At 31.1% G+C, this 22,063-nt stretch overlaps 1 long non-coding RNA gene across 1 annotated transcript; it reads right to left on the bottom strand.

Annotated features, from left to right (window-relative positions):
• Nucleotides 1-1,819: 1,819 nt before the first annotated feature.
• LOC125468687 lies at nt 1,820-19,844 on the bottom strand. The gene is made up of 2 exons (XR_007251067.1): nt 19,746-19,844; nt 1,820-2,882 (listed from the first exon to the last, which is right to left on the bottom strand). It is a non-coding gene; the product is annotated as an uncharacterized LOC125468687 (long non-coding RNA).
• Nucleotides 19,845-22,063: the final 2,219 nt, after the last annotated feature.

A 22,063-nucleotide genomic window follows, 5' to 3' on the forward strand; every position in this document is an offset into this window, starting at 1 on the left:
TATAAATATATGCATCATGCCATTCAGTACGATGGTCAAATAATATTTCTCTTTACTTGTAAATAAGAGATCTTCGGTTCGAATATCGTGAAGTGCGAATTTGATACCAAATTAGATTGCTCATTGTGTGGCTTAGACGAACTCCTCTTCATCCTCCAACAGGTATGCCATTGAAGTGAAATCTTGTGTTCTTAAGTTTTACATGGTTTCTAGAGCAATCCTTGTTTTTTTCGCTTCCAAAAACAACGGCAATCCTTCTCAAACCATCAACTCTACACACCCCTAACAACAAGAAGTTATATGGAATGGGTGGATATTACTGTCACTATAGCGTTTTAATCTAATAATATAATATCATGCATAAATTTTTTCCATATGGTATTGCATTATTGGATCGGAACTTCACCCCATTTGAAATCTTTATATGGAGATTCTTTCTATTCAAGGTTGGTTTTATTTTTATGTATATTCTTTCTATTCCTATTTATTTTTGTTGGAAAATAACAACGAAAGTTCTATTTATTTAGGTTTATTTGTCTGTGTGGATTGAGAAAAATGATTCGGGTGATATTACTTTCTTTGTCAAGTTCATAGTTTTAAATGATATGGCAGACACTATAGAAGCACAACAAAATCACAAAATTGAACTAATTAGTTCTAGATTTCATCTGCATATTGTTAACCAAGCTAAATCAATTAATTTCTTCATGCAAGATTGCAAGTAAATGATGCAAATAAAAGAATTTACCGTTTTAATTTAATGTCTTGTACCCTTTGAATTTTGATAGTAGATGGACATATTGCCTTTTCTTCATCATATGTGTTATTACTTTATGAGCTTCAGCAAGCTTTTCAACATTTCGCAAATAACTTATAGATGTTGTGCACGGTAAAATTTGGATTGGAGCCTCTGGATTCCATAACCTTGAGTTGAGCACGAAGCACACTTCCTCAAACTTTCTTGCCATACAAATCCCACGAATGATAGCATTGTATATAAATACATTCGGAAGCTGCCCATTAGGGATCATCTCATCAAACACTCCTTGGGCCGTCTCAAGCTCCCCAGCCACAATATAACCGGTGAGCATTACAGTGTAACAAACAACATCCGGCATGCAGTCGTGCTTTGTCATCCGTTGATAGACCCATTCAATCAACATGTACTGCTTCACCACAAGAAGGGAATGCAAAATTGCATTGTATGAGTGTTTAAATGGCCTATGGTTAATCGTCTTCGATTTGATGAATCTTTCCACAACTTTCCTAGCCAAGCCTGCCTCACCACAACCACAAGTGCGTATCAAAATGTTGAACGTATGTGCAGTAGTTGGATACCCTTTTCTCAATCATCTCATCAACCAACCTCCACATATGTGTTTGCTGTCTGCTTGTAATTTTACTCCCATATTCCATCTTCCCTCACAGGAAGCCCTGAAACCTCTATACGCAACTCAACCACAGCCGCCTTTGTATCAAAACCAGGGCCATCTTCTCGAAGAACTTTAAGAACCCTGCTGGTATCAATCTTCGAATTCTCAAAATCTACTAGTAATATTTTTTTTAACCATAAATCTTCTAGCAAGTGTAATATTAGGTGATAATCAATTACCAGTAATATTTTGTTAATGAAATATCTTAATTTTTCACTCCCAAGATGATGCGAGTTCAATTCTAATTTATAAGGACTCGCGATTGTGCAACTTAATTATATCTATCACTTGTTATTAGTGTCAAGTGGAGTTTTGTTGTTGCAAACAAGACTACGAGATAATAAGAATATTATTAAATAAATAATAATGCCGAAACGGCTACAAAATCCCAATAGGGTACATCATGACTAATTATTATTCATACTAAACTATATTTATAAAGAGCTTATAGTTTTTACATCATTACACTCAAATTTACATAGAAAAACAAAGTAATAAATTAAAAAGAATATAAATACTCAGCCGCTGACACTAATTTGCAGCTAGTAAAATACACTTACACTTTTTGTATATTGCTTCTTGACCCATAAAAGTTTCTCCTTCTATTTCCACTAATGAAACAAAAACTGGCATGTGAGGTACACCAGACAAGCTTTCCTTCTGCATCAGTTCTTGTAAAAGGTTTTTAAACAAACCAGAATTATCCTATGAAAAGAAAAAGAAAGAGATATTTAGAGATGCTCAAAATTATCACATTTTCCAGTTTCTAGCAAGCTAGCTCCAAAATGGGGATGAAAAATGTTATTTCTAGGCTCGGTTTCCACCAATAAATAAGTTCAGACAGAAGCTTCTCCAAGATATCTTTTATATTTGTGAAATAATCTTCAAAACGTTTACTGTCTGAATGAGAAATGATCTCCTAGATAATTAAACAAAGTGCTTACAAACATAGTTGATAACATTTACACAAGTTTCAAATTTCGAATGAGACATAAATTATCTCCTAGATAATTAAACACAAATGGTGACTAACATAGTTGATCAACATTCACTCAAGTTCCGAATTTCGAATGAGACATTAATTATCTCCTAAATAATTAAACACAAATGGTAAGTAACATACTTAATCAACATTCCACGAGTTTTGATTTTCTATTGAGACACAAATTATATCCGAGATAATCAAATACAAGTAGTAAGTAGTTATTCAACATTCTCACAAGTTTCGAATTTCGGCATTCAATTCAGGTCCTGAAAGTCTAAAACTATAAGACGTAATGTAGAAATACAGAAATCTTTAGGAAAAGAAAATAATACAAAACGAATAGCAAAAATCCTTGAATGATATACCTGAAATCTTTTTCTTTCCTATCCCTTCCATTCCAAAAAGCTTTGTAGTTGAAGACATCTCTCCAGATACATCCTTTTTTAATTCGTTCATCGCAAAATCTGGACATATGGTATAAATATTAAGTAAAACTTAACATTGAATTTAAAACTAAACTTTGAAATAGCAAGTCGATAGAATCAACAGAACGTTTAGCAAAAAAGCTGACACACCCCGACCGAGATTAGGGCGTGCTGGCCGCCACGCGAAGGTGACGTAACCATGTGCACGTGCGGAAGCTAAAAAAAAATAGTGATAAAAAGTACGAATAATTAAAAACTAGCATACAAAGTGATAAAAACAAGTGCTAGCGTAAGTAAGACGCTAAGTTCAGAGCAATAAGTCTACAGCAGTCCAAAAGAAAATGATGCGACAACAGTACACCCGAAGGTGACCCTACGCTGGTGAGTGTCTGTCAGAAATGCCGGGAAAACCCTCAGGGAAACCATCGAACCTGCTAGGCAACTAGAACCTGGAGGGGCGCAAAACAAAAGCGTGAGTGGGCAAAAACAAAGCTTTCGAAAACCATTTATAAAAATACTTTCTAACCCCTCGCCGTAAAACCTGTATACTTCCCAGAAAATAGATATACGTATAGTATATATGCCAATCATGCTCAAGAATATGCCATGCCAAAGCCTCATAATGAAATGCAAGTGCTCAGGTATAAATCATATCAATAACATATAATCTGGCAGCCGGAGTCACCTAACGTGACCTGTACGGCTGCATCTAGAGCTCAAATCTCAATCTCACTATCTGAACCTCCACACGAGTCGGAACCACCTAAAGTGGTCTGTACGACAGACCTGGGTGTAATACATATATACGCTCTAGTGCTACGATCACGTGAAGGCTGGGCGAATAATCGCGGGTCACCTACGAGTCGGAACCACCTATAGTGGTCTGTACGACAGGTCTGTGCACCTAACTTGGATCCAAGCTGAGCGTGTGGTGCGGGAGGTGAACATCACGTGAAGGACTGTGCCCAGGCCTGGCAAACGGGTCGTGTCTGTCGTGTTCGTGTCGTTTTCGTGTAACACCTGTTATCTTAACGGGTCGTGTCGTGTCACACCCGTTATCTTAACGGGTCCTTAACAGGTCGTGTCACTTTACCCAACGGGTAAAGTGACCCGACCCGTTATGACCCGTTAAGAAAAAAATATATTTTTTTACAATTTGCACATACCACACATTGCGACATAAATATTACTTGAAAACATTAAAACATTTCTCGTTCAAGTACTATATCTACACTCGAAAATGAAATAACCGTTAAATCTTGATTTTTCGTTTATAACCGTCGAAAAGCTTTGTCCCGTTACTTGATCTCTGAATGTTTTTTTTTTTGTGATTTTTTGCTGATGTGATCTCCAAGCATATACAAACAATTTTGACGGTTTGGATCGTTGAAATTAGTTTTGGAGAATTCGTAAAACGATAGATTGACTAACACTTAGAGTTTATTTATACTTTTATTAAGTATAACATAAGATTTTGTGGTATCCACTTGTGTAAATATTTTAAATTAAAGATCGAACTCATTCATTGTATTCATATAGGGTCAAGGAGTGTAGTTATAAAAAATCATCAAAATCGGAGTTAAAATAACTGTTAAATCGTGATTTTTCGTTTATAACCGTCGAAAAGCTTTGTCCCGTTACTGGATCTCTGAATGTTTTTTTTTTGTGATTTTTTGCTGATGTGATCTCCAAGCATATACAAACAATTTTGACGGTTTGGATCGTTGAAATTAGTTTTGGAGAATTCGTAAAACGATAGATTGACTAACACTTAGAGTTTATTTATACTTTTATTAAGTATAACATAAGATTTTGTGGTATCCACTTGTGTAAATATTTTAAATTGAAGATCGAATTCATTCATTGTATTCATATAGGGTCAAGGAGTGTAGTTATAAAAAATCATCAAAATCGGAGTTAAAATAACCGTTAAATCTTGATTTTTCGTTTATAACCGTCGAAAAGCTTTGTCCCGTTACTTGATCTCTGAATGTTTTTTTTTTTGTGATTTTTTGCTGATGTGATCTCCAAGCATATACAAACAATTTTGACGGTTTGGATCGTTGAAATTAATTTTGGAGAATTCGTAAAACGATAGATTGACTAACACTTAGAGTTTATTTATACTTTTATTAAGTATAACATAAGATTTTGTGGTATCCACTTGTGTAAATATTTTAAATTAAGATCGAACTCATTCATTGTATTCATATAGGGTCAAGGAGTGTAGTTATAAAAAATCATCAAAATCGGAGTTAAAATAACCGTTAAATTGTGATTTTTCGTTTATAACCGTCGAAAAGCTTTGTCCCGTTACTGGATCTCTGAATGTTTTTTTTTTTGTGATTTTTTCCTGATGTGATCTCCAAGCATATACAAACAATTTTGACGGTTTGGATCGTTGAAATTAGTTTTGGAGAATTCGTAAAACGATAGATTGACTAACACTTAGAGTTTATTTATACTTTTATTAAGTATAACATAAGATTTTGTGGTATCCACTTGTGTAAATATTTTAAATTGAAGATCGAATTCATTCATTGTATTCATATAGGATCAAGGAGTGTAGTTATAAAAAATCATCAAAATCGGAGTTAAAATAACCGTTAAATCGTGATTTTTCGTTTATAACCGTTGAAAAGCTTTGTCCCGTTACTTGATCTTTGAATGTTTTTCTTTTTGTGATTTTTTGCTGATGTGATCTCCAAGCATATACAAACAATTTTGACGGTTTGGATCGTTGAAATTAGTTTTGGAGAATTCGTAAAACGATAGATTGACTAACACTTAGAGTTTATTTATACTTTTATTAAGTATAACATAAGATTTTGCGGTATCCACTTGTGTAAATATTTTAAATTGAAGATCGAATTCATTCATTGTATTCATATAGGGTCAAGGAGTGTAGTTATAAAAAATCATCAAAATCGGAGTTAAAATAACCGTTAAATCGTGATTTTTCGTTTATAACCGTTGAAAAGCTTTGTCCCGTTACTTGATCTTTGAATGTTTTTCTTTTGTGATTATTTGCTGATGTGATCTCCAAGCATATACAAACAATTTTGACGGTTTGGATCGTTGAAATTAGTTTTGGAGAATTCGTAAAACGATAGATTGACTAACACTTAGAGTTTATTTATACTTTTATTAAGTATAACATAAGATTTTGTGGTATCCACTTGTGTAAATATTTTAAATTGAAGATCGAATTCATTCATTGTATTCATATAGGGTCAAGGAGTGTAATTACAAAAAATCATCAAAATCGGAGTTAAAATAACCGTTAAATCTTGATTTTTCGTTTATAACCGTTGAAAAGCTTTGTCCCGTTACTTGATCTTTGAATGTTTTTTTTTTGTGATTTTTTGCTGATGTGATCTCCAAGCATATACAAACAATTTTGACGGTTTGGATCGTTGAAATTAGTTTTGGAGAATTCGTAAAACGATAGATTGACTAACACTTAGAGTTTATTTATACTTTTATTAAGTATAACATAAGATTTTGTGGTATCCACTTGTGTAAATATTTTAAATTGAAGATCGAATTCATTCATTGTATTCATATACGGTCAAGGAGTGTAGTTATAAAAAATCATCAAAATCGGAGTTAAAATAACCGTTAAATCGTGATTTTTCGTTTATAACCGTTGAAAAGCTTTGTCCCGTTACTTGATCTTTGAATGTTTTTTTTTTTGTGATTTTTTGCTGATGTGATCTCCAAGCATATACAAACAATTTTGACGGTTTGGATCGTTGAAATTAGTTTTGGAGAATTCGTAAAACGATAGATTGACTAACACTTAGAGTTTATTTATACTTTTATTAAGTATAACATAAGATTTTGTGGTATCCACTTGTGTAAATATTTTAAATTGAAGATCGAATTCATTCATTGTATTCATATAGGGTCAAGGAGTGTAGTTATAAAAAATCATCAAAATCGGAGTTAAAATAACCGTTAAATCGTGATTTTTCGTTTATAACCGTTGAAAAGCTTTGTCCCGTTACTTGATATTTGAATGTTTTTTTTTTGTGATTTTTTGCTGATGTGATCTCCAAGCATATACAAACAATTTTGACGGTTTGGATCGTTGAAATTAGTTTTGGAGAATTCGTAAAACGATAGATTGACTAACACTTAGAGTTTATTTATACTTTTATTAAGTATAACATAAGATTTTGTGGTATCCACTTGTGTAAATATTTTAAATTGAAGATCGAATTCATTCATTGTATTCATATAGGGTCAAGGAGTGTAGTTATAAAAAATCATCAAAATCGGAGTTAAAATAACCGTTAAATCGTGATTTTTCGTTTATAACCGTTGAAAAGCTTTGTCCCGTTACTTGATATTTGAATGTTTTTTTTTTGTGATTTTTTGCTGATGTGATCTCCAAGCATATACAAACAATTTTGACGGTTTGGATCGTTGAAATTAGTTTTGGAGAATTCGTAAAACGATAGATTGACTAACACTTAGAGTTTATTTATACTTTTATTAAGTATAACATAAGATTTTGTGGTATCCACTTGTGTAAATATTTTAAATTGAAGATCGAATTCATTCATTGTATTCATATAGGGTCAAGGAGTGTAGTTATAAAAAATCATCAAAATCGGAGTTAAAATAACCGTTAAATCGTGATTTTTCATTTATAACCGTTGAAAAGCTTTGTCCCGTTACTTGATCTTTGAATGTTTTTTTTTTGTGATTTTTTGCTGATGTGATCTCCAAGCATATACAAACAATTTTGACGGTTTGGATCTTTGAAATTAGTTTCGGAGAATTCGTAAAACGATAGATTGACTAACACTTAGAGTTTATTTATACTTTTATTAAGTATAACATAAGATTTTGTGGTATCCACTTGTGTAAATATTTTAAATTGAAGATCGAATTCATTCATTGTATTCATATAGGGTCAAGGAGTGTAGTTATAAAAAATCATCAAAATCGGAGTTAAAATAACCGTTAAATCGTGATTTTTCGTTTATAACCGTTGAAAAGCTTTGTCCCGTTACTTGATCTTTGAATGTTTTTTTTTGTGATTTTTTGCTGATGTGATCTCCAAGCATATACAAAAAATTTTGACGTTTTGGATCGTTGAAATTAGTTTTGGAGAATTCGTAAAACGATAGATTGACTAACACTTAGAGTTTATTTATACTTTTATTAAGTATAACATAAGATTTTGTGGTATCCACTTGTGTAAATATTTTAAATTGAAGATCGAATTCATTCATTGTATTCATATAGGGTCAAGGAGTGTAGTTATAAAAAATCATCAAAATCGGAGTTAAAATAACCGTTAAATCTTGATTTTTCGTTTATAACCGTTGAAAAGCTTTGTCCCGTTACTTGATCTTTGAATGTTTTTTTTTTGTGATTTTTTGCTGATGTGATCTCCAAGCATATACAAACAATTTTGATGGTTTGGATCGTTGAAATTAGTTTTGGAGAATTCGTAAAACGATAGATTGACTAACACTTAGAGTTTATTTATAATTTTATTAAGTATAACATAAGATTTTGTGGTATCCACTTGTGTAAATATTTTAAATTGAAGATCGAATTCATTCATTGTATTCATATAGGGTCAAGGAGTGTAGTTATAAAAAATCATCAAAATCGAAGTTAAAATAACCGTTAAATCTTGATTTTTCGTTTATAACCGTTGAAAAGCTTTGTCCCGTTACTTGATCTTTGAATGTTTTTTTTTTTGTGATTTTTTGCTGATGTGATCTCCAAGCATATACAAACAATTTTGACGGTTTGGATCGTTGAAATTAGTTTTGGAGAATTCGTAAAACGATAGATTGACTAACACTTAGAGTTTATTTATACTTTTATTAAGTATAACATAAGATTTTGTGGTATCCACTTGTGTAAATATTTTAAATTGAAGATCGAATTCATTCATTGTATTCATATAGGGTCAAGGAGTGTAGTTATAAAAAATCATCAAAATCGGAGTTAAAATAACCGTTAAATCGTGATTTTTCGTTTATAACCGTTGAAAAGCTTTGTCCCGTTACTTGATATTTGAATGTTTTTTTTTTGTGATTTTTTGCTGATGTGATCTCCAAGCATATACAAACAATTTTGACGGTTTGGATCGTTGAAATTAGTTTTGGAGAATTCGTAAAACGATAGATTGACTAACACTTAGAGTTTATTTATACTTTTATTAAGTATAACATAAGATTTTGTGGTATCCACTTGTGTAAATATTTTAAATTGAAGATCGAATTCATTCATTGTATTCATATAGGGTCAAGGAGTGTAGTTATAAAAAATCATCAAAATCGGAGTTAAAATAACCGTTAAATCTTGATTTTTCGTTTATAACCGTTGAAAAGCTTTGTCCTGTTACTTGATCTTTGAATGTTTTTTTTTTTGTGATTTTTTGCTGATGTCATCTCCAAGCATATACAAACAATTTTGACGGTTTGGATCGTTGAAATTAGTTTTGGAGAATTCGTAAAACGATAGATTGACTAACACTTAGAGTTTATTTATACTTTTATTAAGTATAACATAAGATTTTGTGGTATCCACTTGTGTAAATATTTTAAATTAAAGATCGAACTCATTCATTGTATTCATATAGGGTCAAGGAGTGTAGTTATAAAAAATCATCAAAATCGGAGTTAAAATAACTGTTAAATCGTGATTTTTCGTTTATAACCGTCGAAAAGCTTTGTCCCGTTACTGGATCTCTGAATGTTTTTTTTTTGTGATTTTTTGCTGATGTGATCTCCAAGCATATACAAACAATTTTGACGGTTTGGATCGTTGAAATTAGTTTTGGAGAATTCGTAAAACGATAGATTGACTAACACTTAGAGTTTATTTATACTTTTATTAAGTATAACATAAGATTTTGTGGTATCCACTTGTGTAAATATTTTAAATTGAAGATCGAATTCATTCATTGTATTCATATAGGGTCAAGGAGTGTAGTTATAAAAAATCATCAAAATCGGAGTTAAAATAACCGTTAAATCTTGATTTTTCGTTTATAACCGTCGAAAAGCTTTGTCCCGTTACTTGATCTCTGAATGTTTTTTTTTTTGTGATTTTTTGCTGATGTGATCTCCAAGCATATACAAACAATTTTGACGGTTTGGATCGTTGAAATTAATTTTGGAGAATTCGTAAAACGATAGATTGACTAACACTTAGAGTTTATTTATACTTTTATTAAGTATAACATAAGATTTTGTGGTATCCACTTGTGTAAATATTTTAAATTAAAGATCGAACTCATTCATTGTATTCATATAGGGTCAAGGAGTGTAGTTATAAAAAATCATCAAAATCGGAGTTAAAATAACCGTTAAATTGTGATTTTTCGTTTATAACCGTCGAAAAGCTTTGTCCCGTTACTGGATCTCTGAATGTTTTTTTTTTTGTGATTTTTTCCTGATGTGATCTCCAAGCATATACAAACAATTTTGACGGTTTGGATCGTTGAAATTAGTTTTGGAGAATTCGTAAAACGATAGATTGACTAACACTTAGAGTTTATTTATACTTTTATTAAGTATAACATAAGATTTTGTGGTATCCACTTGTGTAAATATTTTAAATTGAAGATCGAATTCATTCATTGTATTCATATAGGATCAAGGAGTGTAGTTATAAAAAATCATCAAAATCGGAGTTAAAATAACCGTTAAATCGTGATTTTTCGTTTATAACCGTTGAAAAGCTTTGTCCCGTTACTTGATCTTTGAATGTTTTTCTTTTTGTGATTTTTTGCTGATGTGATCTCCAAGCATATACAAACAATTTTGACGGTTTGGATCGTTGAAATTAGTTTTGGAGAATTCGTAAAACGATAGATTGACTAACACTTAGAGTTTATTTATACTTTTATTAAGTATAACATAAGATTTTGCGGTATCCACTTGTGTAAATATTTTAAATTGAAGATCGAATTCATTCATTGTATTCATATAGGGTCAAGGAGTGTAGTTATAAAAAATCATCAAAATCGGAGTTAAAATAACCGTTAAATCGTGATTTTTCGTTTATAACCGTTGAAAAGCTTTGTCCCGTTACTTGATCTTTGAATGTTTTTCTTTTGTGATTATTTGCTGATGTGATCTCCAAGCATATACAAACAATTTTGACGGTTTGGATCGTTGAAATTAGTTTTGGAGAATTCGTAAAACGATAGATTGACTAACACTTAGAGTTTATTTATACTTTTATTAAGTATAACATAAGATTTTGTGGTATCCACTTGTGTAAATATTTTAAATTGAAGATCGAATTCATTCATTGTATTCATATAGGGTCAAGGAGTGTAATTACAAAAAATCATCAAAATCGGAGTTAAAATAACCGTTAAATCTTGATTTTTCGTTTATAACCGTTGAAAAGCTTTGTCCCGTTACTTGATCTTTGAATGTTTTTTTTTTGTGATTTTTTGCTGATGTGATCTCCAAGCATATACAAACAATTTTGACGGTTTGGATCGTTGAAATTAGTTTTGGAGAATTCGTAAAACGATAGATTGACTAACACTTAGAGTTTATTTATACTTTTATTAAGTATAACATAAGATTTTGTGGTATCCACTTGTGTAAATATTTTAAATTGAAGATCGAATTCATTCATTGTATTCATATACGGTCAAGGAGTGTAGTTATAAAAAATCATCAAAATCGGAGTTAAAATAACCGTTAAATCGTGATTTTTCGTTTATAACCGTTGAAAAGCTTTGTCCCGTTACTTGATCTTTGAATGTTTTTTTTTTTGTGATTTTTTGCTGATGTGATCTCCAAGCATATACAAACAATTTTGACGGTTTGGATCGTTGAAATTAGTTTTGGAGAATTCGTAAAACGATAGATTGACTAACACTTAGAGTTTATTTATACTTTTATTAAGTATAACATAAGATTTTGTGGTATCCACTTGTGTAAATATTTTAAATTGAAGATCGAATTCATTCATTGTATTCATATAGGGTCAAGGAGTGTAGTTATAAAAAATCATCAAAATCGGAGTTAAAATAACCGTTAAATCGTGATTTTTCGTTTATAACCGTTGAAAAGCTTTGTCCCGTTACTTGATATTTGAATGTTTTTTTTTTGTGATTTTTTGCTGATGTGATCTCCAAGCATATACAAACAATTTTGACGGTTTGGATCGTTGAAATTAGTTTTGGAGAATTCGTAAAACGATAGATTGACTAACACTTAGAGTTTATTTATACTTTTATTAAGTATAACATAAGATTTTGTGGTATCCACTTGTGTAAATATTTTAAATTGAAGATCGAATTCATTCATTGTATTCATATAGGGTCAAGGAGTGTAGTTATAAAAAATCATCAAAATCGGAGTTAAAATAACCGTTAAATCGTGATTTTTCGTTTATAACCGTTGAAAAGCTTTGTCCCGTTACTTGATATTTGAATGTTTTTTTTTTGTGATTTTTTGCTGATGTGATCTCCAAGCATATACAAACAATTTTGACGGTTTGGATCGTTGAAATTAGTTTTGGAGAATTCGTAAAACGATAGATTGACTAACACTTAGAGTTTATTTATACTTTTATTAAGTATAACATAAGATTTTGTGGTATCCACTTGTGTAAATATTTTAAATTGAAGATCGAATTCATTCATTGTATTCATATAGGGTCAAGGAGTGTAGTTATAAAAAATCATCAAAATCGGAGTTAAAATAACCGTTAAATCGTGATTTTTCATTTATAACCGTTGAAAAGCTTTGTCCCGTTACTTGATCTTTGAATGTTTTTTTTTGTGATTTTTTGCTGATGTGATCTCCAAGCATATACAAACAATTTTGACGGTTTGGATCTTTGAAATTAGTTTCGGAGAATTCGTAAAACGATAGATTGACTAACACTTAGAGTTTATTTATACTTTTATTAAGTATAACATAAGATTTTGTGGTATCCACTTGTGTAAATATTTTAAATTGAAGATCGAATTCATTCATTGTATTCATATAGGGTCAAGGAGTGTAGTTATAAAAAATCATCAAAATCAGAGTTAAAATAACCGTTAAATCGTGATTTTTCGTTTATAACCGTTGAAAAGCTTTGTCCCGTTACTTGATCTTTGAATGTTTTTTTTTTGTGATTTTTTGCTGATGTGATCTCCAAGCATATACAAACAATTTTGACGTTTTGGATCGTTGAAATTAGTTTTGGAGAATTCGTAAAACGATAGATTGACTAACACTTAGAGTTTATTTATACTTTTATTAAGTATAACATAAGATTTTGTGGTATCCACTTGTGTAAATATTTTAAATTGAAGATCGAATTCATTCATTGTATTCATATAGGGTCAAGGAGTGTAGTTATAAAAAATCATCAAAATCGGAGTTAAAATAACCGTTAAATCTTGATTTTTCGTTTATAACCGTTGAAAAGCTTTGTCCCGTTACTTGATCTTTGAATGTTTTTTTTTTGTGATTTTTTGCTGATGTGATCTCCAAGCATATACAAACAATTTTGATGGTTTGGATCGTTGAAATTAGTTTTGGAGAATTCGTAAAACGATAGATTGACTAACACTTAGAGTTTATTTATACTTTTATTAAGTATAACATAAGATTTTGTGGTATCCACTTGTGTAAATATTTTAAATTGAAGATCGAATTCATTCATTGTATTCATATAGGGTCAAGGAGTGTAGTTATAAAAAATCATCAAAATCGAAGTTAAAATAACCGTTAAATCTTGATTTTTCGTTTATAACCGTTGAAAAGCTTTGTCCCGTTACTTGATCTTTGAATGTTTTTTTTTTTGTGATTTTTGCTGATGTGATCTCCAAGCATATACAAACAATTTTGACGGTTTGGATCTTTGAAATTAGTTTTGAAGAATTCGTAAAACGATAGATTGACTAACACTTAGAGTTTATTTATACTTTTATTAAGTATAACATAAGATTTTGTGGTATCCACTTGTGTAAATATTTTAAATTGAAGATCGAATTCATTCATTGTATTCATATAGGGTCAAGGAGTGTAGTTATAAAAAATCATCAAAATCGGAGTTAAAATAACCGTTAAATCGTGATTTTTCGTTTATAACCGTTGAAAAGCTTTGTCCCGTTACTTGATCTTTGAATGTTTTTTTTTTTGTGATTTTTTGCTGATGTGATCTCCAAGCATATACAAACAATTTTGACAGTTTGGATCGTTGAAATTAGTTTTGGAGAATTCGTAAAACGATAGATTGACTAACACTTATAGTTTATTTATACTTTTATTAAGTATAACATAAGATTTTGTGGTATCCACTTGTGTAAATATTTTAAATTGAAGATCGAATTCATTCATTGTATTCATATAGGGTCAAGGAGTGTAGTTATAAAAAATCATCAAAATCGGAGTTAAAATAACCGTTAAATCGTGATTTTTCGTTTATAACCGTTGAAAAGCTTTGTCCCGTTACTTGATCTTTGAATGTTTTTTTTTTGTGATTTTTTGCTGATGTGATCTCCAAGCATATACAAACAATTTTGACGGTTTGGATCGTTGAAATTAGTTTTGGAGAATTCGTAAAACGATAGATTGACTAACACTTAGAGTTTATTTATACTTTTATTAAGTATAACATAAGATTTTGTGGTATCCACTTGTGTAAATATTTTAAATTGAAGATCGAATTCATTCATTGTATTCATATAGAGTCAAGGAGTGTAGTTATAAAAAATCATCAAAATCGGAGTTAAAATAACCGTTAAATCGTGATTTTTCGTTTATAACCGTTGAAAAGCTTTGTCCCGTTACTTGATATTTGAATGTTTTTTTTTTGTGATTTTTTGCTGATGTGATCTCCAAGCATATACAAACAATTTTGACGGTTTGGATCGTTGAAATTAGTTTTGGAGAATTCGTAAAACGATAGATTGACTAACACTTAGAGTTTATTTATACTTTTATTAAGTATAACATAAGATTTTGTGGTATCCACTTGTGTAAATATTTTAAATTGAAGATCGAATTCATTCATTGTATTCATATAGGGTCAAGGAGTGTAGTTATAAAAAATCATCAAAATCGGAGTTAAAATAACCGTTAAATCGTGATTTTTCGTTTATAACCGTTGAAAAGCTTTGTCCCGTTACTTGATCTTTGAATGTTTTTTTTTTTGTGATTTTTTGCTGATGTGATCTCCAAGCATATACAAACAATTTTGACGTTTTGGATCGTTGAAATTAGTTTTGGAGAATTCGTAAAACGATAGATTGACTAACACTTAGAGTTTATTTATACTTTTATTAAGTATAACATAAGATTTTGTGGTATCCACTTGTGTAAATATTTTAAATTGAAGATCGAATTCATTCATTGTATTCATATAGGGTCAAGGAGTGTAGTATAAAAAATCATCAAAATCGGAGTTAAAATAACCGTTAAATCTTGATTTTTCGTTTATAACCGTTGAAAAGCTTTGTCCTGTTACTTGATCTTTGAATGTTTTTTTTTTGTGATTTTTTGCTGATGTCATCTCCAAGCATATACAAACAATTTTGACGGTTTGGATCGTTGAAATTAGTTTTGGAGAATTCGTAAAACGATAGATTGACTAACACTTAGAGTTTATTTATACTTTTATTAAGTATAACATAAGATTTTGTGGTATCCACTTGTGTAAATATTTTAAATTGAAGATCGAATTCATTCATTGTATTCATATAGGGTCAAGGAGTGTAGTTATAAAAAATCATCAAAATCGAAGTTAAAATAACCGTTAAATCTTGATTTTTCGTTTATAACCGTTGAAAAGCTTTGTCCCGTTACTTGATCTTTGAATGTTTTTTTTTTTGTGATTTTTTGCTGATGTGATCTCCAAGCATATACAAACAATTTTGACGGTTTGGATCTTTGAAATTAGTTTTGAAGAATTCGTAAAACGATAGATTGACTAACACTTAGAGTTTATTTATACTTTTATTAAGTATAACATAAGATTTTGTGGTATCCACTTGTGTAAATATTTTAAATTGAAGATCGAATTCATTCATTGTATTCATATAGGGTCAAGGAGTGTAGTTATAAAAAATCATCAAAATCGGAGTTAAAATAACCGTTAAATCGTGATTTTTCGTTTATAACCGTTGAAAAGCTTTGTCCCGTTACTTGATCTTTGAATGTTTTTTTTTTGTGATTTTTTACTGATGTGATCTCCAAGCATATACAAACAATTTTGACGGTTTGGATCGTTGAAATTAGTTTTGGAGAATTCGTAAAACGATAGATTGACTAACACTTATAGTTTATTTATACTTTTATTAAGTATAACATAAGATTTTGTGGTATCCACTTGTGTAAATATTTTAAATTGAAGATCGAATTCATTCATTGTATTCATATAGGGTCAAGGAGTGTAGTTATAAAAAATCATCAAAATCGGAGTTAAAATAACCGTTAAATCTTGATTTTTCGTTTATAACCGTTGAAAAGCTTTGTCCCGTTACTTGATCTTTGAATGTTTTTTTTTTGTGATTTTTTGCTGATGTGATCTCCAAGCATATACAAACAATTTTGACGGTTTGGATCTTTGAAATTAGTTTTGGAGAATTCGTAAAACGATAGATTGACTAACACTTAGAGTTTATTTATACTTTTATTAAGTATAACATAAGATTTTGTGGTATCCACTTGTGTAAATATTTTAAATTGAAGATCGAATTCATTCATTGTATTCATATAGGGTCAAGGAGTGTAGTTATAAAAAATCATCAAAATCGGAGTTAAAATAACCGTTAAATCGTGATTTTTCGTTTATAACCGTTGAAAAGCTTTGTCCCGTTACTTGATCTTTGAATGTTTTTTTTTTGTGATTTTTTGCTGATGTGATCTCCAAGCATATACAAACAATTTTGACAGTTTGGATCGTTGAAATTAGTTTTGGAGAACTCGTAAAACGATAGATTGACTAACACTTAGAGTTTATTTATACTTTTATTAAGTATAACATAAGATTTTGTGGTATCCACTTGTGTAAATATTTTAAATTGAAGATCGAATTCATTCATTGTATTCATATAGGGTCAAGGAGTGTAGTTATAAAAAATCATCAAAATCGGAGTTAAAATAACCGTTAAATCGTGATTTTTCGTTTATAACCGTTGAAAAACTTTGTCCCGTTACTTGATCTTTGAATGTTTTTTTTTTGTGATTTTTTTCTGATGTGATCTCCAAGCATATACAAACAATTTTGACGGTTTGGATCGTTGAAATTAGTTTTGGAGAATTCATAAAACGATAGATTGACTAACACTTAGAGTTTATTTATACTTTTATTAAGTATAACATAAGATTTTGTGGTATCCACTTGTGTAAATATTTTAAATTGAAGATCGAATTAATTCATTGTATTCATATATGGTCAAGGAGTGTAGTTATAAAAAATCATCAAAATCGGAGTTAAAATAACCGTTAAATCGTGATTTTTCGTTTATAACCGTTGAAAAACTTTGTCCCGTTACTTGACCTGTGAATGTTTTTTTTTTTGTGATTTTTTTCTGATGTGATCTCCAAGCATATACAAACAATTTTGACGGTTTGGATCGTTGAAATTAGTTTTGGAGAATTCGTATGCCATCAATCAAGTTCCGTGTGTGTGTGTGTATATATATATATTTATTAAGTAGATTTAAATCTATTTATTTTGTACGTATAAATTATAATTGACTGGTACACGGAATAGTACATACATCACGTGTTCATTATAAAAATAGTGAGATATGTCATGACAGTCATGTGTGTGATAAAAAGTTAATAACTTAAAAAAAAAAAAAAAAATTTCTCACCACTTCTATTAATTTTCATTTTTCCCTCTCTTTTTTGTTTCATTTTCAACTTTTTCTTATCATTTTTACTTTTCCCTCCAACATCTTTCCCTAATTCCCTGACTTTTTAGTTTTATTTTCAACTTTTCTTAACATTTTCATTTTCCCTCCATTTTTTTTTTCAAAAAGGGCGGCAAGTTGGCAAATGCATGATCATGCATATTAAATTATTAATTAATATGCATTATAGTTTTTATAAAATTTAATATATATATATATAATTAGTATAGATAGACTTAATATTTTGGGGGTATAATTATTATAGTATATATAATTATTATAATTATTATAAATTTTATAGTTAATTTAATATATATATATATATATATATATATTTATTATAATTTTTAGGGGTATAAAATTGTAAAATTAATGTATATAATTATTACAGTATTTTTTTAGGGTTATAAAATTATAAAAATAATATTCTGCTTATCGTGTATCGTGTTTACCCACGTGTATACCCGACCCAACCCGTTATCTTAACAGGTGCTTATCGGGTTACCCGATAAGACCCGATTCGTTATCGTGTCGACCCAAACACCTGTTAATTTCGTGTCGTGTCGTGTCGGGTTATCGGGTCGTGTCAGAAATTGCCAGGCCTCTGTACCCTACTCTGGGCGGGAGCACTAACACCAGGGGTGCATGTTATGAGCTCTCTAAGCATCTCAAACCACTACTGAAACATAAATATAAATAACACTCACCTGACACTTACCTGTGCGTCCACAGCACCCAATATGCATATGTATATATGCCACTAATAATGTACTAACAATGCACAACCAACGATAATATAATGCATGGCATATGGCAAACAATAATTCAATTCAATTTCTGGGAAAATATAAGTATATAGGTATATACGGAAAACCAAAAGCCCACTCACTGGTATGTGGAAGGGTCGTAGCCCCCCTGCCTCGAGTGACCACGCTCGTCCTCGGGATACGTATCACCTATATGCGAAACAACTATAAAAACGTTAATTTTATAGCACATAACCAACTTCTCGTAATAACTTCTCATACATTGCTCAATTTGGACAAACGAATATACCAACGTGCTCTACACAACCTCAGGATTGCACCCAAATTTTTAGAAAATTTTTTCACCGCCGCACGTGCCCCCACGCGCCGGCCAAGGCACGGCCACACGCGCCGGCCACGCGCAGGCACGTGCCTGGCACACTGACGGCGTCAACTGACGCCGTTAGGAATATTCCATCAGTTTTGACAGATTCCGTTAACGGCGTCAGGAATATTCCGTCAGACTTGACGGAATATTCCATCTCCTTCTCCGGCGAGACTCCGGCGCCGGAAAACTGGAAAATTTTCTAACTTCGATATCTCGTCCGTTTTTCAACCAAATTCCATAATTCTTGCACCAAAATGAAGCTTAGACCTAGAAGAACATAAATACACCACTTTTAGGGATTAAAAACCACGAGATCTTACCTGTCACCAAACTCCAAATCCGGCCAACTTCGAACACGGCGATCCCGACGTCCAATTTCTTCAAACGAACTACTCCGAGACTCCTTGGGACCTCACCAAGCTACCTACGAGCTTCATTTTCCTTAAAACGTGAGAAATTACGTTTGCATGAATAGTACCCCAAAACTGGCTTCGTGAAATCGACTTGAAAACGGTGATAACCTTACCTGCAAATGGTACGACTGGACTCCTCCCAGCCTCACGAGCTCGACTATGGTCTTGGTTCCCTCGATCTGTAAAGGTTTGAGGGGTTTTGGGTGTGTGTCCGTACGTTTTCAATGGAAATGGGAGGAGAGGGGACTCGGGAGAGAGACAGGGAAAGGGACAGAGGGTTAGGGAGAGTGACAGTGTGTGTGTGTGTGGCCCAACACATGCCAACACCACACAAAACAACCCATAACGTAAAGAGAACGAACTAGGGGTAAAATTGTCTTTTCACACGTACGTTTTGATATCTTCGGGACGGGATGTCACAAAAGCAGACTTGGACATGGTGATTAAAACTGCTGATTATCATAGAGATTTTAGAAAAAAATAATTGAATATTCTAACCTCGAACAGCAACAGACGAGCCCTGTATAATATAAATGAAAATAATTGATTATCTGAGGGAGTGCAGCTGTAGAGACTGATGAGAAAGCTCCATCCCTGCAGAGTTGTTATATATAATCGATTTTCACAGCAGTGGTTTTTATCTGGATAAGGATTGTCTGCCATCTGTGCCCTTCTGTTTTGTGTGATTACGGTTAAGGCACGTCAATATTTTATATTGTTTTTTTTTATAGAGATAATAAGACAAAAATGAATAGTAATATAAAATGTTGACATGGCTTAACCGTGACCACACAAACAGGAAGACACCGGAAATGGGAGGGCAGACAATCCTTGTCCTTTTTATCTTGGGTAAGAGTCCTTGGGATCGAATGTAGCAGAGAAGGTTCGAGGGGAAGCGGAAGGGCTCAGATTCCTAGGTTTGGGTTGGGGATGATTAGATAGGTGGTTGAAGGCGAGATACTGGACAATGTAGAAGTCGAGGCCGTTGATGATGACAGTGACAGAGAAGCAAGGGATGTGGTCGAGGCCAACCTTGGTAGTCTCATACTGAGGGATGTGGTCGAGACCAACCTTAGTAGTGTTGTACTCAGGCAACTGCCGGCAGGTCTCCTGAAAGTCTAAAACTATAAGACGTTAATGTAGAAATCAAGACAAAAAATCTTCAAGAAAGATAGAAGATACAAAACAAAATAGCAAAATTTTTTGATGAGATACCTGAAGTGTTTTTTCTTTCCTACCCCTCCCATCCCAAAAAACTTCGTAGTTGAAGACTTCACACCAAATATAGCATTTCTTAATTCGTTTGTCGCAAAATCTAGAGATACGGTATAAAGATTAAGTAAAACTTAACATCGAATTTAAAAATAGAAAAATTAGAATGCCTTACATCTTTTTTATAGTTGTTAGATTAAACATTCATCCATTTTAAAGATTTGATTAAGGTGCTTTGATCAATTGCCACCTCAATAATTTTCTTTTTATTTAATTTCCGTGTTATTAATTTAAATGCATTTATATAGAGGCATAAGGTAGCTTAGCAACCAATTGCCTATAATATAGGAATTTAATTTCGAATCCCCTTCTACGCATTAAATGATATTTTTTAATAAAATAAAATAAAAAAGTAATTAACTAATCCCTCATTTCCTTATTATCAGTATTTAAAAAAATATATATCTTTCTATTAAAAATGTCTTAATAAAAAATCCTTAATACATATTTTTTTCATGCATAGATATATAAAAAAAAATATACTTAAAACTTATGGTACATTTAAGAACAAAATTATCGACTTTTGGTACGTTTATATTTCAAATGTACCGAGAAACCAAATGTACCCATAAAACCAAATGTGCCCATTGTCAGGTAACCATTTTGGTACATTTAGATTCCAAATGAACTAAAAGACCAAATGAACAAAAAATCCCAAATGTACCACAAAATCAAATGTCTCTATTAGATAACCCTTTTTGGTACATTTACATTCCAAATGTACCGAGAAATACAAAAAATCAAATCCACTATAAAATTAAATGTGTCCATATTATAGGTAACTAGACGTAGCTATATAATCAAACAAATCTTTATTATGTGTTGGGTCTTCTAAATAATAAAATCTGACAATTTTTTTTTTATAAATATTCTACTATATTCACAAAAAAAGTAAAAATTATAACAAAAAATAAAAAAATGCATAGAGATGGATAATAAATGCATAAATATAGGGATAATAGGAAAAGGAAAAAAAAAAAAAAAACGAAATGTCCAAGAGAAGTCGTGAAAAACTAAAATTCTAAACAAAATTGAACTTATGTGAAAAACTGAAATTAATAACAAAAAATTTAAGAAAATGTTTGATCAAATTTTCAAAAGAAATGTATGTTTAATCTAAAAAACTAAAAAACGAAGCGTCTATATCAAAACGTCCCTTTAAAAATTATACTTTGAAATAGCAAGTCTATAAAATCAAGAGAACATTTAGCGAAAAAAAAAAGAGACTTGGACATGGTGATTGAAACTGCTAATTGAGATAATAGAATAAAATTATTGAATATTCTAACCTTGAACGAGCCCCATATAATATATAGAAAATAGTCCAATGTGAAGTGTCAATTTTCTGTCTTTCACGTCATAACATACTATTAAATCGTGACTCTACCATTTTTAGTGGAATAAAGATTGTCTGTCCTCCTACTTCTCGTGCTCTCCTGTTTGTGTGGTCATGGTTAAACTACGTCAACATTTTATATTACTATTTATTTTCGTCTTATTATCTCTGTAAAAAAAAAATATATATATAAAATATTAACGTGACT

Source organism: the organism of the source record quoted next, unplaced genomic scaffold, assembly GCF_019419815.1.
Source record: "Pyrus x bretschneideri cultivar Hongxiangsu unplaced genomic scaffold, Pyrus_bretschneideri_v1 Contig4, whole genome shotgun sequence".
Lineage (NCBI taxonomy): Eukaryota > Viridiplantae > Streptophyta > Magnoliopsida > Rosales > Rosaceae > Pyrus > Pyrus x bretschneideri.